Here is a 23,779-nt window from a genome sequence, read left to right on the forward strand (position 1 = left end):
CTAATTATGGTACCGCAAATTGCGGTACCGTAATTAGCACCAAGGTCGCTTTGCGGGTCCCAACTTTAATGGCTGGTCTACACCAGCCATTAAGGTCGGGTCCCGCAAAGGGACCTCGTAGTACGGCGGTAAGGGTGCCCTTACCGGTACCGGTAAACCCTTACCGCCTACCGTGTAATGAGGCCCATAGTCTCGCAACTCACATGTGAGTTCACTAGAGACCAAAGTTTAGAGTGGATTCTCAAGCAGGCAACTAAAATCTATGTAGTAATCTCTCATGAGAAAAATGAGAGTAGGAATAAAGAATCAAAGCAAAAAGCTAAATAGTCTGCCCCTGCAGTGTTAGAGATAAAGGCCCTCATTACAACCCAGGCGTTAAGGGGTTAACGGCGCCGTAAAACGTGGCGGCGCCGTTAAACCCTTAACGCCTGATTACGAGGTCCCTTTGCGGGTGGCACTTTAACACCTGCTTTTAGCAGGCGTTAAAAAACCAACCTGCAAAGGGACCTAGGAGCTAATTACGGCATCGTAATTTACGGTGCTGTAATTAGCGCCTTCCCCAGTCCCATTGAGCCCTATGGGGAAAAATGGGAATGGGGAAGGGCCATGGCGGCATGGGGCATTACCGCCCTGCCAACCTCGGAATGGGGCGGTAATTCCCCATTCCGCCATGGCAGAGTCGGTAAGTTACCATGTTCCAACGCCTGGGTCGTAATGAGGGCCAAAGTCTGGGAAAATGCCTTCGAAGGCTACTCAAATAAAGAATGACACACCACATAACCAGAGGGGCGTGGCCATGCATGGGTAGGCAGCACCATCCCAGGCCACTGTGTTTCAATCCACAGAACCCAGCAACAGAAGCTCGTACATTAGTCCTAGGTATCTTGATAATTTGCCAAAGGGTAGATTTCACTATGCTATGTTATGGCTTAATAACACCCAGAATCAGATGTATAACAGGCCATACCAGGCATTGAGGGGCCAGTGTAGGTTTGACCCTGCCACAATGGTATATGTCAATCAGGCAAGGCCAAGGTATGTAGATATATTCATTGAAAATTGAAGTCAACAAAGGGAACAGTACCAGTCAAATGAGAGACAGAATGCAACTTATGGACCGCGCCCTTATGGTCCGTCCTCTCCACAGGTAGATCATGAACAGAAGATGGTCACCCCATGTTTCTCACCTCCCTACCCTGGGAATTCAGGGAAACAAAAACATAAATCAGTCTCCAGAAAAGCGTCAAAACAGGCCTGATCAATTTGAGTGCAACCAGCCTAGAGCACAGGGGTATGAGTTCAGTGATATGGAAATATTACAGTGATTAGAGGCACCAGTAAAAATGTTGTCTGAGCAGATAGGAAAACTGTGTGCAGTGCAGAAGCAGCAGCTGAGTGAGAGTGCAGAATTTAAACAGAGTGACATTGCACAGAACAGCGACAAATGGCTACTCAGGTTTCCCACGATGAAAGCGGAAATGACAATGATCCATCATTAAATGAACAAACTGAATTGCCAAGTGGTTCAAAACTGAAAAACGCAAGCAAATAATAATGACATAAGAAATGAAAACACACACAAGAAGGGGGTTTGGTTTAATTTAGAGTTGAACCAAATCAATCAGGTGTGTAGATGAGGAAGGGGAAAAGGGAAATATGCAGGAAGAACCCAAAGACCAAAGGGTCAGAAGACAATTTAAAAAGAACATGGAACATGAAATGAATTAAATAATAGGTGAAAATAGAAAATCAAATGAAAGAGTTTCATTATCTGACAATTCTAACAGTGATCGTATCTTCACAGAAATGGAAATGTTGCAAAGGACAAATATGAGTGAATCCCCTGAGGAGTATTTCAAGCGACAGATGTTCGATGGGACAGCTGACAGGTACGGTACCGGGAATAGGTAAGCATCACACACAAGATGTTGATGTTCTGCCACATGATGCTAATGAGGACACAGAACAATTCTACTCAATAGTAGAGGTAAATGAAAGGGACTCAAATGATGGAGAAAAAGCAGACGGGGAATATGGTTGGAACACAGGTGGTCCCAATATAGATGGGGGAAATTAGTGGCAAAGATCCAAATGAATTCGCAGGACAAAACAATAAACAGAGAAATTGAAAAGGAGATGAGCAAAAAGGGGGGTAAAATGTAATTTCATATGACCCTTTGCTTAACAAGAAGCCAGGCAGGTCTAAAGAAAATAAGCCCTGAAATTAGCATCAATTCACACTTCCTTTACATACTTGAAGAATGTGAGGACAGGTATTATGCCCCTGTTACAATTGAAGGGAAATGTAATGTTTGTGCAAAAGTGGACACATGCATGCAGGCAACCGTGATGGCAAGGAAACTATTGGACAGCCTAAATGAAGGTAAAACCCCACAAGACATGCTGAAATTTAGACAGAGTGAAGACCCTGCGCATAATTTCAATGGCGAAGAAATACCAGTGGACGGTGCCACTGAGAATAAGACAGGAGGTGGTGGTCACACCCATTGAAGAAACTCCATTCTTGTTAGGAACACTTTGCCTAAAGAGATTTTCACATCTCATTGATGCAGTGATTGCGGTGTTGTGGTTTCTGGCCAAAAAGGCGCTGAAACCTGAAAAATTATGAGCTAAAGTAGCAATGCAAAGGAATGCCACACCATTGCTAGATCAGACAAAGCAGTCTAATTGTATCTTAAGAATAGCTGTATACCTAGTATCACTGTCAATCACATGTGCCAGGAAGAAATACAAGGAGAAAAAGAAGAGCAGTCATTTAAGATCCATTTTGATCCCAAGAAAAACTCGCAAACACAGATAGATGAAAACACATTGGCCCTCATTACGACCTTGGCGGAGAACCATGGTGCTATTAGCACCATGGTCCATGGCGCTAAGTTGCCAACTCCGCCATGGTGGTTGGCGGACTTACCGCCCCATTCCGACCTTGCCGGGGCGGTAAGTCCCCAATCCCCATTTACCCTTCCCCATTCCCATTTTTGCCCCATAGGGCATAATGGGAGTGGGGAAGGCGTTAATTACGCCACCGTAAATTACGGTGGCGTAATTAACATCAAGGTCCCTTAGCGCCATGGATTTTAACGCCTGCAAAAAGCAGGCGTTAAAATCACCATGGCGCTACGGGAACTCGTACTCAGGCGGTAAGGGTCGGCGAAGTTTACGCCGGCGTAAACCCCTTACCGCCTGGGTCGTAATGAGGGCCATTGTGTTTTTATCTAAGAGATAAGGACTTTGAACAAAACATTGCTGCACATGAATGAAGGTCAGGCTCGAATATTGGTGCATGTGAATGTACACTCACACATGATTGAGGCAGATTTGGACTTGAAACACAAATGGAGTTTTATCAATGTGAATGTGTTCAAACAAATGATTGGCAGAGAAGAGATACCAAGTTTTAAAATAAAGATTCAAAACCTGTTTGGCTTAGATGACCCTGAGTTGGGACAGGCAATTGTGGAAAGATGCATGTTGCAAATAACAATAGGATCCAAAAGCATTCATCACAATGGATGGATTTTAACTGGAATTGAAGCTAAATTCTATTTTGGAAATTACATCATGCACAGAATGTGTATCATTTCGGATTTCTTGAATCAAAAGGCTTGGTCTAGATTGGCTGGAGCAGCACTTAAATTTGAGGACAGGAGGCTAGCTTGCCATTTGCACAAATTATGTCATATTCAATTGAACTACAAGTAAAGAAGGATGTTATTATTTCTCCTTTCACAGGGCAATTTGCAATAGCATTAAAGTACAGAAAGCGACAGCATATGAAATTACCCAATGTGTTTGTAAGTCTCCATGAATCCATGAGACATCAGGGGCTACAATGTGAATATACACCATTAGTAGAAATTGGGGATGGCCCCATTCGAAAACTGGTGAAAAATAAGGGGTGCCAAGACATTCAATTGAAAGAAGGTACAGCATTAGTGATGGCAGTGCAGGAATTACACTACACTGCTGTTCTAAATAACCCAGTTATTGGAAAAATCCCTGAAAGCAATGTCAATTCACAGCATGAATTGCCTGAGTCCTTAGAGTCTAAATGAAAGGGGATTTTCAGGATTCAATCTGTATACCCTTATGAATTAAAGGATTTGTTTTGTTGTCATCAGGACGATTGAATCCTACTTCAGGTGGGTGAATATGAAGCAAATTGAAATGGAGGCAGGTGTTCTGAGATATTTTAGGGTGACGTCTCTCCAAAAAGACACTGCCACACACCTAGAAGAAAGCACAAAAACACCCCCTTTACAGTATTTCGCAGAAATCTCCAAAATGGTAGAGGAACACATTCAAGCTGCAGACGCCTGCACCAATGAGGAAGAAAGAGCCCAGTTGAGAAAAACATTCATGGAATTCAAAGAGGTATTTGCCAAAGCTGCCTATGATTTTGGGTGCACTCATTTTCATGTTGCTACACTGTCAGGATTGTATGGTAAGGATTCTGTATTTGTGCAACAATAAAGGCTACCCTTGGCCTGTTTGGCAAAAATAACAAAACACTTTAGAGTGCAGAGGAATCAATAGACACATCCACTGTACCTCAAACACCCCTATATTAGGTGTGCTAAAGCCCAATAGTCAATGGGATCTGTGTGCAGATTTCAGAGAACTAAATAAGAGGGTATTTACCACTTTGGATCATGTGGCAGGGTATTGATGTGTGCCCATAGCCAAAGATATACAAAATCTATTTGCCTTTTTGTTTGGTCGACTGCACCATGCATGTAATTGTACTCCTTTTGGGTACATCAAAAGTGGGCGTGAGTTTGGGATATTTCTGAATAAAGCACTCCCAGATGGAGCTGAGAGAGGAACTGTGATGGATGTGGATGATGTCTGGTCCAAAATGAAGACATAAAAAGCCACTTCAATGAAATTAGACATGTGCTCAGCCAATTGCAAATGGCAGGGGCAAAGGTGTCATTGCAGAAAGTGCAGTGGTGTAAAACAAGGGTAAACTTCCTGGAAAATGAAGTGACAGAACAAGGGTTAAACCAACAAAAGAAAAAGATTGAAGCTATCAAAAATGTAAATGATCCCACAAATCTGAGGGGCCTGAAGAGTTTATTAGGGATGACAAGTTACAACAGGAACTGCATTGAAGATTATGCAGGAATCACACAACCATTGACTAAATTAGAAGCAAGCAGTGCCATGGAAATGGGAAAGGAACAATGTGAGGCGGTAGCCACGTTGAAAGATTGTCTGATAAAAGCCCTGTATTCAGCTTAGCCAAAGAATAGCCAAGATTGCTTTATAGAGATAGGATTCACAGATCAGTGTATGTCAGCAGTCTTATATCAACAACATGATTCAAATAACAAAACCATTGCATCTGGCAGCAAAGCATTGTCACATGTAGAAGAAAAATGTAGTGAATGTGAAAAAGCACTGGTAACCACGGTTGAGTGTTAGGGAAATTCTCGAGAATGGCCAATTTCCCTTACCTACTGAGTCCCTCAGCAGCTTTGCTGGATTTCTAGGATTTCTTTCTTTCACCTGATAACAGTGTGAGCCTTTTTTTCCCCACTCTTGCATGTGTTTTGCTGTGTATGTTTAACATGTTTGTGTTCATAGACTGTGGAGCCTCACCTACTCCACAGGCATCATCTTGTTAGTGTGTGTTACACAGCACCTTCAGTGCAGTGACATAGGGTTGTCTTTTAGACTTCCCAACTCAGACTCCATTTTCTGGGACTGACTACTGTCTCCCAGAACACATAAAGTTGCCAATAACTTTATTAGCCTCTGTAAAACCAAAGGTCCCAGTGCAAACCAATTTACATGGAGTACTGGAAACAGTTAATACTTATCCCATTTTGTCTATTTCTCTTGGAGCATTGTTTTTCTCCCTTTTCATCATGACTTGGCTGGTGGCAGTTGTAACTACCCTATTTTTCCTACTGCGGTTATCTTAAATAACCATGGTATTGTTTTAGGCTATCTTGGTAGTCTCAAACCTAAACCCGCTAGACCATATATGTTTTATTACATTTCTGGCTGAGTTTGTTTGACATTTGTTTTTGTAAAAGTCTTTCTCGTGTTTTACTCTGCGCGCCAAACCAGGTTTGATCCTTTGTTCACCGTCTTTCTGCGGGTTTCTATGCAGAAGCCCTCCTTAAGTGCCTGTATGTCTGGGGGGACAGGATGGGAGGGAGGGGTTTAGGACTCCCTGCACAGGGTCTCCTTGGAGACCCATGTCACACTCTGAAACAATTGGCTGTGGTGACTGTCCCGACGGGACAGCCACCCTGCTGTGTGATTGACAGCCAGGCTGTGTGAATGGGGGAAAACTGCATAAAAAGCAGGTCTCTGGGTCTGGAAAGGCAGAGTCGCCACTGGAACGAAAGAACTGATGAGGAACTGATACAAGAGGACCCCTACCATGGCTGAACTGCCCTGTGAAGCCCTGCTGCAGGTCTGAATCTTCGAACTCCAACGATAGAGAAGATCCTCCAGGAATGTTCTTCCCCTGAGCTGGTGGCACCAACTAATTCACCCAAACTGCAAGCCAGGACTCCCTCCTCTGGTCAGAATTGCTGTACAGAGCTACAGTGGGCCGGATAGCCAGGAAGGTCGGACCCTGCTTGGGTTTTAAGGAGCGCACCTTTTATTCGTTGCTTTGCTCTGCTGCTGGTTTCTTCCCTGGTTAGTGCAGGATCCTCCAGTCTTCCTACTTCGTGTAAGTCTGACAGTCGCTTCAAGAACCGTGATCCTGCAGCAACTACCAGGAATGTCCACCTCAGCTACAGCTTCTTCTCCATTTAAAGGTACTGTGTAAATCCGGTTGTGCATTTCGTACAGCCGCAGTGAAGGTGTGTGAACCTTTTGCCAATTTAAAGGCTTGTCCTTCTCTACTCTTTAAACTAACTTTTCTGCTGACCAACTTCATCCAGAACTCTTGGCAAAGACTTAACCGCAAACTACCCTGAACTGTGGGATCCTGAGCAAATGACTTCTGTCCTATTGACTTTGGCCAGAAGCCTATTTGATTGTATTCCATCACTGTAGTTCCTCTTTCTAAATTACCCTGCTTACTTACCTGTGGGTGCTGCTCAATTTTAGCCTAATCTTGTTTTTCCCTCCCTTTATAAATTGCTGGAGTGCCATTTTGCTCACACTTTGTTTTGAGTTTAAACTTGTCCAGAATCTATTGGGAGTGGTGTGGTGTATTGGTAACATTATTTTTCAACTGCTTTACTTTAGTGAAATGTTATACAACTGATGTGTAAATAAATGTATATTCTTTTAATCAGAAACCTTGAGTCAGTGTTTGTTTGAATGATAGTAATTGCTATCCTTTGTGTAACTATTTGATACTGGTCACTTACTTTTGAGATAAGTCTGGCTGCTCAGCCATCGCTACCACTTTTACTGTGTAGTACAGGCTTGTACCAAAGGTGAATTTGTACTGTCACTTGTAGTCTTAATTGTGTGTGGTGTTCCCAAAGAGTACTGCATATAATTCTGCCTAACATCGGGCATTACTGTATTTTGGACCCATTATTCAAGGGGAGCGGGTAATAGTTGAAATAAATCACCAGCCCGTTCAATTTTTGCAGAGTAAAAGAATCAGATCAAGAAACTTAGCTCAGTCAAGAATCAGATCATGGACACTAGCATTGCAGAGATTCCCAGTGGAAGTTAGATATGGACAGGATAAAAAGAGTCTGGTGGCCCAAGGGCTGGCAGACTTACATGACTGTGTGACAGTGAGTGCTACAGATGACACAGAGTTCCAAACAAATATGGTTGAATTCGAACAATCCTCACACAAGGCATTCTGTGAACAAACATGTATGGATCCCCCAATTGGTTATGTGGATGGATGTGCATACCACATGGGAGGTGATTCTGAAAAATAATTGGTGTCAGGATTAGGCAATGTGGTGGTCAAATGTAATGGCATTCCAAGAGAAAGCATGAGGTTAGGTTCCAAAAGTAGTGAAGTAGCAGAATTGGCTCCCATCTATAAGGCAATATCCACAGCGGTGGAAAATAAATGTAAAGACATAGTTTTAGTTACTAACTCTGATTATTCCCGGAACAGTTTCATAGAGTATTTACCATGGTGGATGTTGAGAAGAATGGTCACATATAACAAAAAGCCACTCAAACATAGGAAACTGATTCAGGCCATTGATAAGCCTATTTTAGAGAATGACATGATAATTAACTGGAGAAAAATATGAGGCCATCTGAAAACACCAGGGCAAGACAAAAAGGGGTATGACAAAGCAAATCAGTTAGCCAAGATTGGGGCAGTCATGGGGGAATTATTTCCTATTGAGCACCTGCTTGTGAAGTCCAGGTGGATGCAGTAACATGGTCAAAGTCTCAGGGAGCAAGTTATCAGCCTGTGACACAATGCAGTTTTGATACCGTTGATCAGGACTTGGTCAATACACAAAAAGTAGAAACCATTTTAGGTCTGTTCTACAACCCTTTGTAGGATGTAGAGCAAAATCATTTGACAGAGGAGGATTGCAAAGGGAGAGGGGCAATGAGGGTGTTTTTAAAGAATAAAAAGTACATTTAATTGAAAGATTGACTTTAAATTTGAAAATCTGTGTCAGGCCAAATTCAATGGGTGGTTCCCTTGTCATGTAGGGGTGTGATGTTACATCATGCTCATTGTGCTATAACAGCAGGACACAGGGGTTTGCAGAACACACTGGAAATATTAAAAGCATATGTCTATTGCCACATATGTCCCAAGATGTGGAGCTGCGTACTCTGGGATGTCTAGTGGGTGTACATTTTCAGTTTGCCTCTTACAACACATATAGCACCATTAATGGAAAGAGGTTTGACACCACGCTGGTCAGATTTGCACATAGATATCTTTGGCCCACTTCAAAGCTCAGCACGAGGAAACAGATACATGCTGACCGACACCTGTCTAATGCCCAAATGGTTGGAGTGCATTCGAGATGGTTTACCTCAAAATATCAAGAACAAATCTGATTGCGCATTTACTGTGCATTCGGCATTAACCAAAAGATAGAATGCCATAATGCTGAACAGGGAAAGCAGGCGTTGCAGGGGTCTCCCCTGCCCCCCCCAATGTATAGCACTATAGGCTTTGAAGGATGCAGGGTGGTCCCCTGCTTCCATGACATTGCAAATGGGGGACAATAAAGAAAAAAAGAGGAAAAAAAAGAAAAAAGCACCCTGTGGTGCCAGTTCTGACCCACGTTAGTGGGAGGGAACTGGTGCTTCGGGTACAAGAGAGTCGGCATCACACTTCTGCATGTGCCACCAAAAAAGATAAGTGAGGGTAGGAGGATGCAGGATAGCAGATAGTGATCTAAAGTGATCACTGCACAACAGGATTTTGTGATTCAATCTTTTCGTATTTGCAATTTCCGGATGCTCAGTAATCACATATATCCATTCCAGCACCTGACTGTAGTGCGCAAACAGCGGCCAGATTGCTAGTAAATCATATTTTCTCTAGGTTTGGTTTGCATCAAAGAATAGAGTCAGACCGTGGAAGTCATTTTACTAGTGATGACTAAGATGTGGAAAATCTTGGGTGTGAAAAGGAAACTGAATTTTTCCTATCGGCTATCTTCCTCTGGTGGTGTGGAATGTTGCAATACATCAATCATTGGCATTTTGAAAAGTTGTGTGGCCGAAGCATGGTCTAGCTGGGATTTTCAACTACCTTTGGCACTAATGGCCATTAGGTTAACACCATCAAAATCCACAAGCCTCACCCACATGAAATGTTGTTCAATGCACATATTTATTTACAGGTAGTTGCAAAGGGAAGTGGAATAAAACCAAATTAGTACATTGCTTCATACTTAACCTGTCGGTTTCTCTTCTAATTTAGGTTGGTAACTCATTTGCCTCAACAGCTCCCCTGGAGCCGGGTGTGGATGGAGGAGGACCCAGGCCCAGAATTCCTTCACTGAAAGGGAAGAACGAAAGGAAAAAGACCCGAGGGAGAGAAGGAGGAATCCAGATGACTACAAAGCATCCCATGCAGCTTGGGGGAAGACATTGTGTCCTTTTATTCAAAAACATTATCACAGTGGTGTTATTCTTGACCTTGATATGTGATGAGCCACTGAAATGCAAGTGCTGGTGGAACCGGGGCAGTGTCTAGCATTGTAGTTGAGGAAGCCCCAGGTTTCATTTTAGATAATAGAAGACTGTTATATCAAAATATTTACACTAGTGTGGATCCAGAGCTGGTCCAAAAATGGTTTCCTAATGCATCTGAGGTTAAATCTGCCCAAGTGAAAGAATGGGTGCAAATGTGTATGACGGAGCTTAAAGAACAGTAAGAGAGATCCTATTGCAGTTAGTGAAGACTTTCATGAACTCATCCCATTCTAGGCTCTGGCATGGCTGACCTCTTTCCTTTCCGGTCGACCCTCCCAGGTCCAAATGGGCTCCTTCCTCTCTGACATCTTTTTCTCCACCTGTGGTGTCCCCCAGGGATCCAACCTCTCTCCCTGGCTTTTCAACCAGTATCTGGCACTCCTTGCCCACCGCATCGCCGCTCTCTGCCCCTACTTCCAGTGCTATGCGGACGATACCCAGCTCATTTTCAGGCTACCCTCGGCCTCCTCCTCTCCTTCCCTCATCTCCGACTGTCTGTCTGCTATCCAGGAATGGTGTGCCGCCAATGACCTCTGCCTTAACGCCAGTAAGACTGAGATTCTACTCATCGGCACACCCACTCCCTCCTTCCCTGCAGCTCTCTGGCCGGCCTCCCTTGGCCCCCTTCCTGCCCCTACCTGCAAGGCTAAAAACCTTGGGGTCATCTTCGACTCCACACTCTCCTTCTCTCCTCATATATCTGACGTCTCTAAGAAGTCACACTACCAGCTGCACCTCCTCAGAGGTATTCTTCCCTTCCTCTCCTTCCCCCAGAAGCTCACTGTCTCCCGAGCCCTGGTTCTCTCAAGGCTGGACTACTGTAACAGCCTCTATCTTAATCTGCCTGCCTCCACTCTCCGCCCTCTGCAACTTATCCAGAACAGAACTGCGAGACTTGTCCTTGGCCTCAAGCCCAGGGACCGTATCTCTCCAGGACTGAAATCTCTTCACTGGCTCCCAGTGGCTGCGAGGATTAAGTTCAAAACCCTCTGCATTGTCCACAAGGCCTTCTGGGGCCTGGGGCCTAAATACCTTCAACTCTCTCTTCCTAAATATCTTCCTTCACGAGCCCTTCGCTCATCCTTCTCCAACTCCCTCATGGTCAGCCGCTTCTCGAAGCAACGAGCTGGGGGTAGATCTCTCTCCGCAGCAGGGGCCTCCCTCTGGAACAGCCTTCCTGCCTCCCTGAAACTTGAGGAGAACCATCTCCGGTTCCGGAAGCACCTCAAAACCTTCCTCTTCGCTTCTGCCTTCTCTCTCCCTCTCCCCTGCTAAACCTGCTTAACTCCCCACTGAATTCTGCACTAAACCTGCATCTGAGCCACTCTCAGCGACCTCGGTCCAGGTCCCAGCCACTCTCCACTTGCACTGCCTCCCTGGCTCCCCCTGCACTGTGGGACTGTCACTGCATCCCTACAGCCCCCTTCCCAGCACTTGCTCTGCACTTACCTCGCACTTGCCACCAGCTGGCCCTTTTATTTATTATTTATTATTTATTTATTTTTACGCTACTTACCTTGTACCGCACTTCCCCCCCACCTCCTCCCCCTGCACTTTCTCCTTTTCCCCTTACCTCTGCACTTGCGCGATCTGAATGACACCTGGCCTAGTAGGATCGTTTGTCTGTCTTCCCCTTGTTTCCCTCCCTCCCTGCCTCGTCGCGCCTTGAAACACTTGTGTATAGGCGCGTTACAAATATCATATCATATCATATCATATCATATCATAGGAAACAGAGGGGCGGAGAATGGCTGGTTTTCTGGTTGCAGCAATTGTCATGACTATAATTGGTGCTATTGTGGGGACAACAGTATTCATAGCTAATGCTGTATCTGTTAATACTTTGGGTGGTAAGGCCAGAGAACTGGTGCAGGATTTGAAAATAATTCAGCAAAGGTTGGCCATTCTTAAGCAGAAAGCGGTTGTTCAATACATACATCAAACCATCCTGATTCTTAATGAACAATCAATGGTACTGGAACATACCATCAATGTCCTTGTGAGACATGACAAACTGTTAGACAATATTTTGAAGGTGTTAAATCCAGTGGAAAGTCTGTTGACACAGTTTTTAAGGGAAATTCAAAATGGGGTTTCTCAGCTGATCCAGGGTCACATTCTGTTATATTTGGTGTTATCTGATATCATCCGTTAAATGGTGCTGTGAATCACCCAGAGAGAGGTGGAAAAAATCCAAAGAGAAAATTGCATTTGATATGGGGAGTGCAATTCGATTGTATATAGATGTGTCTGTTGTGTATACCAAATATCTCTCCAGAGTTCATTTATCAAACTAGATTTGTACATATTGTGGGTTTCAGGCAGGGGGACAAGTATATCAACATTGTGACTCCTGAAATGGTGGCTTTTTGAATTTGGAAGCCCTACTTGCATTTACTCCCAAAATTGGATACTTGTGTGACATTTAAGGAAGCAGAACTACATAGGTACCTGGAAGCCATTTATACCTGATGCAACATGTGCAATTTGTGGGTTGGGAGTAGATCATGGAATTGCTGATGGGGCTGAAGTGTCTATAAGTAACGCAAAACATGATTAGTTGGCATAATCCAAGGTAATTAAGCACAGGTGGTTGGTCAGTGCTTCCACATAAAATGTTATGGTGACCCACCTCACACGTGGTTCATTGCTGTCAAGCCATTGCAGTACATGGGCATTATTTGACTGTTCTGAAACATATAGTGTGGGGATTAACATTATTTCACTTGGGGTAGGCAAGATAGAAATTATTGAAATTTTCCAAAAAGATACATTTCCCATGGATCCCGAAACGGAGTATTTATTGATACATAAAAATGTGCACATAATTAAAATGAATTGCCCAAAAATAACATCACTATAAGTGATATGGGTTTGACAGAGGGAGATGCTTACACTGCGGGAACCTGGACGCAAAAGGGTTTGGTGATCGTAGCTGTATCCATAGTGTCTCTCTTGGTGTGGCTAATAGTGTTTACGGTCAGATTACACATGAAGATGTTCACATTATTGGCTGTTGAAAGAGGGGACATTCTGTTAAGTTGAGTGCATGTATTTTAAGGCCCATGTTAATTTAAATCAGCAGAAAAAGCCAAATCCATTGAGAAGGATCATTTGTTTTCTCATGCTCATGTTTCTGAAGAGGCCTTTGTTTATTCAAGTCCTTGCAGAAACAAGGGTGGATAATGTAGGTATAATTAATGCACACATTTCAACCATGCACCCATTTTAGCAGTGCCACTGACTTAGTGTCGATGTGAATTCATTCAAACAGGGTGATTTCGGAGTTTGCTGTCTAGTGTAGGCTAATAACACTTAACGTGACTATGTACTAATACATAAACATCTAACCTTAACAAACTAAACCGATTAGTAATTAGACTGGGGTTTGCTTAGGGCATACACTAACTGCAGGCTGGGATGAACTTGCACTGCAATGTTGATTTTGAAAATCACAAATTAAAAGTTGTTCAGCAGTGTAATGAACGTGAAGCAGAGTGCAATGAGCGAGCAGAATTCATTTGCAAGAATGGCCCTTTGTTTAAACAGGAAACACAGAGGATGAAATGTTGCAGATTCATCCGGGCTGGAGAAGGAGTGTGGTATATAGGTTATTGTTGGGAAGCAGAACGGGTTTTGGAAAGTTACTGGGTGATTGGCTAGGAAGGAGAGGTGATAATTGTCTGATTTCATGGCAGTGTCATCCGAGAATAGGGCCTGACAAAAGTAAAGAATCCATATGGGATATAAGAGAAGGGGGAGGTGAACAGAAGGTGGCTTATGAGCTAGGGAAGGAGGTGTGTCAGTGATTGGAGGGAAAAGATTGAATGGGAAAAGAAGGAACCAAAGAAAAAAATAAAAGATTGAGTGAGATTGGGCTGGCTGACTGTGTCTGGTAGCTGTTGTCTATGTGGGGGGCAGTTGTTGAGCTGGTGACAGTGAAGGAAGGAAGGAGGTGATTGGGTGCATGAGTGGGAGAGAGATGGCCCGTTCTATAGAAGACATCTCTCTGCCGGCCCAGCAGACAAAGTGTTGCTAAAATCTTGGTAAGCATGCGTGACAAATACATGATACATATCCATTTAGAGGTCACTATTATTCTAATTAGTGAAGTGTCAGATTAGACACAAGGAAAAAAAAACATCTCATCTTCATGCACAAGGGAACAGATGTTTTACTTTTCTGTGTGCAGATAATCATGTGTTGGAAATTGGGAGTTGTTGGCCTGTTGAAGCATTAGTTGTATTTCAAGCGTGCGTTTAAATATACATATGCTCTGCCAGGGTTTCTAAAATAGAAACCAGTTTTGATGTGCCCAGACGGGTAACTATTGTCTTGGTGAGACATTGAGAAGGTTTATTTCACCGTACTATGATCATAAATGCACTTTTATGTTATGAAAACTGCATTTTAATAAACTGCATTTAGATTTCATTTTTCCTACATCTGGTGTGTTATGGAATGCAATGCTGATGTGTTCTCTGCATTTGTTTTATTCTGTTTTGCAAAGGGAAGATAAAGTACCAGCGAGTATTTATCTGAAAACTGTGTCTGGTCTGTTATTTTGTGATCAGCCTCTTTCGTGATATATAGAGTGTGGAGTTTTCTGCATCTGAATTGTCACTGCCAAGGCTTAGTGTGATTGGGTAGCACTAAGTCTACCATTGTCCTAGCCAAAGCATCCCATGAAAAAAAAGACACAATACTGAGATAATTTCACATGCTTTAACAAGTGAAAATCAGAAAATCACGGGCCTAGATAAATGTCTTTTACAGCAGAAGAGCAGGTTTGCAATGTGGAGTGTGGCTCTAGTCTGAAAAAGGAAGTCCCTTCATTCTGCCTGTTATATTTTAAAAATACTAGACCAGTAAGTCTAGTTAATAGTCTAATGTGATGGAGCCGTGTTGCGTCAGTTTTTCTATCAATGCCATAGTGACTAACAGGTCTCTATGACAGTTACTTTACTTATTTGTGTTTGGTATTTTCTTCCACATTTACTTGTATCCCTAGGATTTGCAAACGTTGTGGGAGTAGATGACGAGAGAAACTCAAATCAATGACTCATGGTCAGAAATGTAAGTAATGCATCCGTATGTGATGTGGCAGTTTAGGCAGGGGAAATGGACCTGGGCAATCGGGACATGGAAGGTGAAGATGGTGAGAAGGCGCTTTGGGAAGGGGGCAACTGTGTTGAGTAGAGAAGAGTGAGTATGAGGAGGGGTATATGGAGCACAAGGAAGGAGAGGGGACAGGCTGCCTCTTTCGATTGGAAAGAGCATTGTCAGGGTATGGGGAACTTGGTTTTACTCAGTGGCTGAAGAAGCTAGTGAGGTGAATGTGTAATATCTGCTATTAATCAGAAGGTGGCTTTGGTAGATGCACAGTCACTCCATGATTTCCTGCTTGACTTTGGATATTACATAGAGTGACAATGGGGTTGTTGGGGAGGCGATAGTGTTCCACCATCAGGGAAAGGTAACAGCAGAAGAGCAGGGGGAACAATGAGAAGAGGGAAAAACCTGGAGGCATTGATCCTGAAAGAGACTGGGAGAGGATCTAGAGATTGTTCCAGCAGCATCTCATTATGAGAAGTCTAGGGCCTTTGCACCATTATCTGCCCATCCTGAGGGTGAGGGAAAACTTCCCTTGTGAAGTTTAGGACGGGTCAGAATTCATCTCAACTCCTAACATCACCCATATGGGGGCATTGTATGGAACTACTTTAGGTAAAACTGTCAGAATGAGATGAGAAATACATTGTAGTATACAACTTCTGTCTACTATCAGTTAAGCAGGGTGAGACAAAAAAGGGTGTCTAGGTCACCATGTCAATGTCCATGCACTGTAAAGTAAGGCATCTAGGATGTGTACACAGAGTGGACATCAGCTGCTTCAGGCCTCACTAATAGAACTCCCCCTGGTGATGACGGTGATGAAGGAGTGTTAGATAAAGCAATTTCTTGTTGCAGGTCACACTGTAGTAAGCAACCCTCTACCGCCATCACACTGGTTCAGCCCTAACACTCAGACACTCCATGCCCAGCAGAGCCTCAGCCACTGGCTACACCTGCTAACAGGGCCACTTTTCCATGACTAGTAACCACAGCATTCTGCGGGTTTTGGTGGATGTCAGTGATTATGACATTTGAGCAGAACTACAGATACAAAGTCATGTGGAATACGCAAAATGCAAGGATTCTGCAATTTGGTGGACCAGGAACACTTGGCAGTGGTAGATGCCATGGTTAAGAACATACCAAATAACCCTATGATCCCCCTGTAGATCATCAGGGAAGAGTGGAAAAAGGAGAGACATTCACTTTTGTGGGAGTGCAAAAAATGCAGGAGAGTCTCTGCTTTTAGGTGGAGCCAAATATAAATATATTCTGGCAGAACCTCTATTATGAAAGCATGGTGCTTGGAGTTACAGAATGTCTATGTTGCTTGTTAGAGCCAAATAACTTAAGACAGAGGCTCCAGGTCCTACCGAGGTACAATGAGTTAGAAAGCAGCTCTTTGGTTATTGGAGTTGGAGAAATTGAACCAGAACTTTCAGGTTTTTAGCATAGATCTAGGCGTTACAGAATGGATTCACTGGTTGGTTTTGACTGAGGATGACAGAAAAAAGGTTGTATTCATTATAGGAGGCAGTCGGATGCTTTTGAGTAGCTTGCAGAATTGCGTGCTATGGGTTATGGACGTTTGCAGGCAAAGGTCATGCATATCAGTTGCTACTGAGAGAACCAAAATCACCACCACGTTGGATTACATTTTATTTTATTTGGAGTACTTATAATGCGTATATCATGAAGGAACTAGGCAGGGAAACCTTCATCTAAGTGTTGATGTTACACTGGCAAATGACTGAAGGGAACGTGAGTAAATACAATCTCTTACTGATAACGTAATGCTTTTATTTGGTATAAACAGATATTTTAGCAGAATCAGTTCCGGGGGTAGATGGTTCCAAATTCTGTGGTCCACAATATAATGCTGTCTCTGTGATGCAATGTGGGCCATGAGTAATCAGTACGTGTTTGGCTGCAAGATAGCCAGAAACAAGACACATGTATGCATTTAAAAGCTAGACATAGAACCTTGCAGTCAATAAATTGGGAAATGGGACACAATGTAGGGCTAATCGAACATTTGAAAAGGAGGAGCTCTTATGTAATCTCAGAATAACACGAATGGCTGTGATTTAAACAGCCTGAAGACAAACATTGTATCTGAAATACCTAAACTCAAAGGCTTGGTGTAGTCCAAATGAAAATTAATGAGGGTACCAACAACTACATCATGGTCGTCTGTTGGTTTGACCTGGAGAGTCTTGCTAAGCAATTATAGATGGATAAACATCTGCTCGGACCACTTCATTAATATGAAACCTTTCCATATGCCCCAACTCCCTGACTTTAACTGGCACACACATCTTCATCATCTGAAGGGTCTCTTGTGTGGTCTTTCAAGTGGTGGGACTGCTGTTCCCTCCTGCCATTGTCATACACTAAATAAATAGATGAGCATTATCTTTTTTTTTAAGTAAGCTTTTCAATTCTGTATCATTGAGACATCTTCTGTGACTGAGACATAGCCCCTGCTGGCTTCATGGTGGCCAAGGGGCAGCTCATGGTGTGCATAGTTCATTGAAGAAGTCCAGATGGCCATACTGTCAATTTTCCCAAGAATATTTGTTGGGGATCATCATACTTACTCGGTTGGCATGTGTTGAGAACAGACATGTGCTCCACAGTGAGTCTGCACAATTCCCACGGGGACCATGTTCCATACAGACAGCCAGACTGCTGGAGGAGTCTGTTTCATGGCGTCTATCATGACAACTGCCTACACTTTCCTCATTCTTAGTCTGTGAGCAATCTTTCAAGAACATATTTAGGAGGGGGTGATCCATATTTCCCTTATAACAATGTGTGGATCCTGTTGGAAGGTTGAGAGTCGTGTCCTGGCCAATTGCCCTGGTTCTTCATATGTTGCATCTGCTGCATGCAGGCATACTCTTCCCATTGATTGTGTGGGATAGTTATATTTCCAAAGTATACCATAGTATACTCACTTTTTTTTATAACAGATTCCACACTGGATGGCCTCTTCAAATGGCTATGCTAAAGAGCAGACCTTTTCCAACGTTTGCCACTGTGTAGTTGTTAGATAGACATGTTTCAGTTGCTGGTTCTGGCTGTTGCAATATTCAGTTACAATGTTGTGATATTCTCACTGACACTCCAGCATACCAAGGGATAAAAGCAACACAGTCAACTTTGCAGTTTTCCTCTGGTTACAAGGACACTGCAGGTTTCCTGACATATGTTGGGTACTGTACAACTGGCTAAAGTGGGTGCAGATCTTTTAGACTACACTTGCCATCCTTCAAGTGACAGGTACTGACGTATGGAATGTCTCATGACAGGGTGAGTGGCATGGGATAAGCAGGGTTCATGCATGGTTTTGGAAATCATCAGGGTAGCTCATAACGTGACCCATTGACAGATGCCACTAAGCCTACTTGTAAACCACTGGAAATGAGCTAATATACTACAACCGGCTTTCCTTTCTCCTAGAGATCTTGTGTGGGACTTGCTAGCAAACCCTTCCATATGGCCTGCTGGAGAAGGACATTAAGAAGTTGTTGCCCGGGGATTTAATGCTGACAGGTATGTGGCCAGGTGACCCAGTCTCCAGTGATGACCATGACATTGGTGTGTTGCCCATTATAGGGTGGACCTACCTACAAACACAGTGGTTCAGTGTCAGCACCACTGTTTCAACAACTCTGTCATAAAGGCGTGGCACAGATGTTCTCATTAGGCAGGCCCAATTTGCAATTTGCCAGCAGGTTTGAAAGAGATCAAGGAGACATCTCAAGCCACATTATTATTATTTTTTGTTTAAGTAGGTTGTGAAATCTGTTGCCAGCATTACATCAGGATTATCATTGAATAGACTGAGCTTTCCTGTCTTTTGCAATATTTTGTAACACTCTCTAAAGCGTATGCAATGTTCATCCGGCCATTGAGGGGGAATTAAGTTGTCTGTGTACTGTGAAATCTACAGGCAAAGATGGTGTTCTGACAGGGTTTGTCTAAATCTATGAATAAGCAAGTCTCTGTGGTTTAATGGTGTGGGGTGGTAGTGAAAATATGAACTCTGCTTGAAGCTCAGAGGTGGGAAGTTGACCTGTCTCTTTTCCTTTTGGCAGGCATGTGAATGATGCAGTCTCATATGGGACCTCAAAAAAGAGGCCCCCAAATTAGTTACACAATTGATTGTGTGTGTGGCAAGTAGCAAGATGTTCTTATGCATTCCTGTTGTTAAATACTGCAACATGTTTTTTTATGGTTGAGATGGCCCTAAACTCTCATCCTAGTAGGGGTCTGCTCAACATATCTTGCAATGAATGCTGAATACATGCTGACTGGTAAGCTGGTGCTTTTGACATGACTCATTGGAAAGCTGCATTAACATACCAAAAGGTTTTTCATACTTTTTTGGAAAATACTTAGATCTGATTGCGAGGAAGTTTCTACCAATATCGTCCTGTGCACAGAGCATGCAACTGACAATTGGACACATTTGTGAATGCCTGCACCCTCTTGTTCTATCTTATGTTCTCCATAAATATCTGTGGTATTGTCAAATACGATGCATTTGAGTCTTGTACTTGACTCGAGGAATTGAGCACAATATTGGTCATGTTCTTAATTGTCATCTCTATTAAAGTAAATCCTAGGAGGGGATTTTTCAGGAATCACCTCTCGTTCATTATTTGTCAATTGCACTTTTGTTTGCTCTGGCGATGTTATTTATTCTCTCTTTTTGCACCTCAGATGATGAGGGCTTCTTCCTCCGCGTACTCCTTTGTCACCTGATTCGCTTGCAACAATGGTGACTGCAAGATTACATGTGTTCTCAATGCACCAGATTCACTTGAGAGAGATGCCTCTTTCCTTTGCAGTTGAAGCAATCTGTAGCAACTGTTTGATCGGTGTGGCTGGCGTCCAGATCCATATACTATCTGGGCTTCCCCAGTGTACACTGCTGCTGCTGGCAACAAAAGGCCAACAGATACATTGCCCATCTTTCATATGCCCTAACATGCTTTGGTACTCTGGACAATTCCGAATTCAGACATTATCAGTGCAATCACTTATGTCGTAGAATAACTAATGACCCAGCTCTGCCTTGGCATTCTCCTCTGCCTTCAAAATGTGCATATCCCTAAAACTGCTTAGATGTTCTCCCCCAACTTCAAAATGCTTGTGAGCCTATCACTGTCTTGGTATGCTCCTCTGCTTATGTAAGGTGTTTCTCCCTATGTTACGGTAAGAAGGGGTGAGTAGCGACCTGTAGGAAACCTTGCCATGGGATAGTTATACCTTACTGCACACATGTGCAACATGAAAACCGAGAGGGATTATTGAGAAACCCTCATACGAAGGCCTATGACAGCTCTCCATTTAGGCAGGCTTCCCTGAGGGCGATTTGTCTCATTCCAGGGTAGTCAGCCCTGATGACTGACAGTTATACCAGGAAACTGGTTAAATAAAAAAGAACCAGTTCATGTTCAAGGCTTGGGCAGCTTTGCTTTCCTTTATGCAACTGTATGCGTAAACAGGATTTCCATTACAACATTGCACCTTTACAACTAAGAGCCCTTTGTGTGTGGCGCTTTCAGTTCATACATGGAACCAACAAATAATGAATTGACCTCATGAAAGATGATTAACTTTCACAATTTCAGTCACCTGGGCAGAGGGGTTTGTGGATGGGGGTATTTCAGAAGTAAACAAATAAATAAATAAATAACTGGCTGGGGCACAGAAACTCTTTGGCCCCATCAAATAAATAATTAAATAGCATGAATCCAGTATCTGGGAAGCTTGGTATTGGGAGCAAGGTCATTCACCTTTGTCAATTAAATAATTAAATAACATCACACCAGTATCTGGGAGGCTTGGGACTGGGAGTGAGTGCATTCACCTTGGTCAAATAAATAATTGAATAACATTAATACAATATCTGGGAGGCTTTGGATTGGGATCAAGTTCATTCAACTTTGTCAAATGAATAATTAAATAGCATCAATACAGTGTCTGGCAGGCTTGGGATTGGGAGCGAGTTCATTCACCTTTGTAAAATAAATGAATAAATAAATAGCATCAATACAGTATCTGGGAGGCTTTTACTGGCCTCCTGTTTGATGGCACTAGTTCTGATCCAAGCTCAGCCCAGTACTCTTAATCTCCTGGTAGCGGCAGACTACCACAAGACACACAACACCTAGAACACAGACCCACATATACACAATGAGACTAAAGTGGGGAAATCCACCCACCACTTCTCAGTGCATCGTGGGGTGTGTACTCTGCCCACCCCGAACATACCATACTCCACTGAAACCACTTATTCTAAACTGTGAGTGCCGGGTAGATCAATATCATCCTAATGGCCTTGACAACTGAAAAGTCCAGGGTAGAATAGATAATGGCATCAGAATATAATCTGACCAACTGTGCTTCTTTCTCTCCTCTTAACTAGTTGCCACGGGAGAAAACTGTCGCTCCAAGCCGCTATGCACCACATGAGTAACACATGGCTGTGGTAGTTGTTCCTCTGTTCTCTGAGATCCTTTGCAATACACTTTCCCTGGAAACAGGGGAAAGAAATGAAAAAAAATCAACCACTGCGGATGGACCCAACAGCCCAAGCCCAGACCTACCTGGCCTCTGAGGAAAAAGGGACTGCCCCCTTTTTTCTCTGTATCTCAGCGGGTAATTCTCCACGACTCTCCACCACCGCAAGTCCCCTTTTTGGAGCACCCCAGGCTGGACTGAGTTAAACCACTTCAGAAACACGTACTGAGGAACAAAAGAAAAAATCAGACTGATCCGCTCCCCCACACTGACAGGCCTGTATCAACTAACCAAGCCTGTCTAGGTAAACAATGAGGGAAGGTACAGTAACACAGTAACGCCATACAATAAATCCTTTCCTCCCCCTCACTTTTCCACTCCTACCTCGAAACCAAGCACACAGCTACGTGAGTAACCAGCGCTGCTCTGCCCCTCACAGAGCAGCGCTCTCAATATCGACTGCACCGGGCAACTTTCTTCCTCGGCTCCAGACACCAGCATGAAAGAACAAAGAAATATCAAGGCTGGGTACCACAAATGAAATACACCAATCACGGGCTGAAAAGATACAAGTATCCTTTATTACGGTACAGTTTACAAAGCAAAACAGATAGCTATTTGGCCCCAACACCTCGCCATTTGTACCAGCCAACACAGTGAGGAGAGCGAGGTACTGGACATCTAAACATTGTCATTTTTATCCATTTCCTACAATATTGTCCAGCCTCTCTTCACATTATTAATGTGTATCTAGAGTTTGTGCCTAGTTTGTATGACAGATTTTACAATATTATGCAAAGGATTACATGAATTTACATTTCCATGAAAATACAATGGTGGTATAGGTTCTCGGATCTGCGGTGAGCCTTGTTTCAATAACCTCTTACAATGTAGTTCAGCTAAAACATACAATCATCGTTTACTCTTCATTGTTTCAGTGTTTATACAAGGATGAGGCTTGTGAGCGCAGACAACACACAAATAGCAGTTCATATGAAGCACACAGTTTCTTTGCTTGAACAGTTGGCTCGCAGGCAACCTAAACATTAACAGAACTCAAAGGTCGGTCGGCTCGACTTGCAAGACGAAAACACAGACCACTATTTTAGAATATGGAACACAAGTGAAAATCAAAATGGCGGACAAATCTTAAAATGGCGGCGAAGTAGAAACTCAAAAATCTGAGCTTTTGCAACACGGTTTTCCATGTAACGCGATTGGGCTTAGGCCAATATTCAATATAAGGAGGCACTATATAATTACGGTTTAACAAACCCTCGTTTTGGCCTAAGCCAATAGCTTACTAACTATATTTGCTTTACTCGTAACTCTACGTTTCAATGTCCGTACATCCCGAATCACATTCATCAGATATATAGATTGCCATTAGATTCTTGACAGTAATATCCTCCATTACAAAAACTTTAGTCATCTTTTCGGGTGCAAGTATTTTCAGCCCTAATGTACCTACAGTGGTGCACAACATCCCCCTTACATCGAACATATGGCAGGAAGACAGTGTATCCAACAACAGCAAAACAATAGAATAACAAGGACTATCACTAAAACCGAGAAGAGTTTCCATCCCAAAGACCGCAAAAAGTCCCAAAACCAAGCACTAAGATCCCAATTTCCCTCAGGAAAATGTACTTCTGTACTTAGGACATGCAGATTTTGTATTGCCTTAAATATGGTAGGGGAGGAATCAGGTGCGAAAACGCATCAAGCAGATCCCACTGATTTACATACTCCACCACGCTCAGCCATGATGATGTCTAACATCATCCAGTTCTGTTGAGCTACTAATCTAATCGCTTTCTGTTCTAACATCATATTGTAGAGTATGTCAGTGGTTCGGTTGATGGGTTCTCCTATACTTTTGCCAATTTCCTAATATCCTCGGAATTCATGATCTGTCCCCAAAATGGCACAAACGATTTTGCTACATCACCCATGATCTGTGAAGGAGTATCACTGT

This window comes from Ambystoma mexicanum, chromosome 11 (genome assembly GCF_040938575.1).
Source record: "Ambystoma mexicanum isolate Mex_15411 chromosome 11, UKY_AmexF1_1, whole genome shotgun sequence".
NCBI lineage: Eukaryota > Metazoa > Chordata > Amphibia > Caudata > Ambystomatidae > Ambystoma > Ambystoma mexicanum.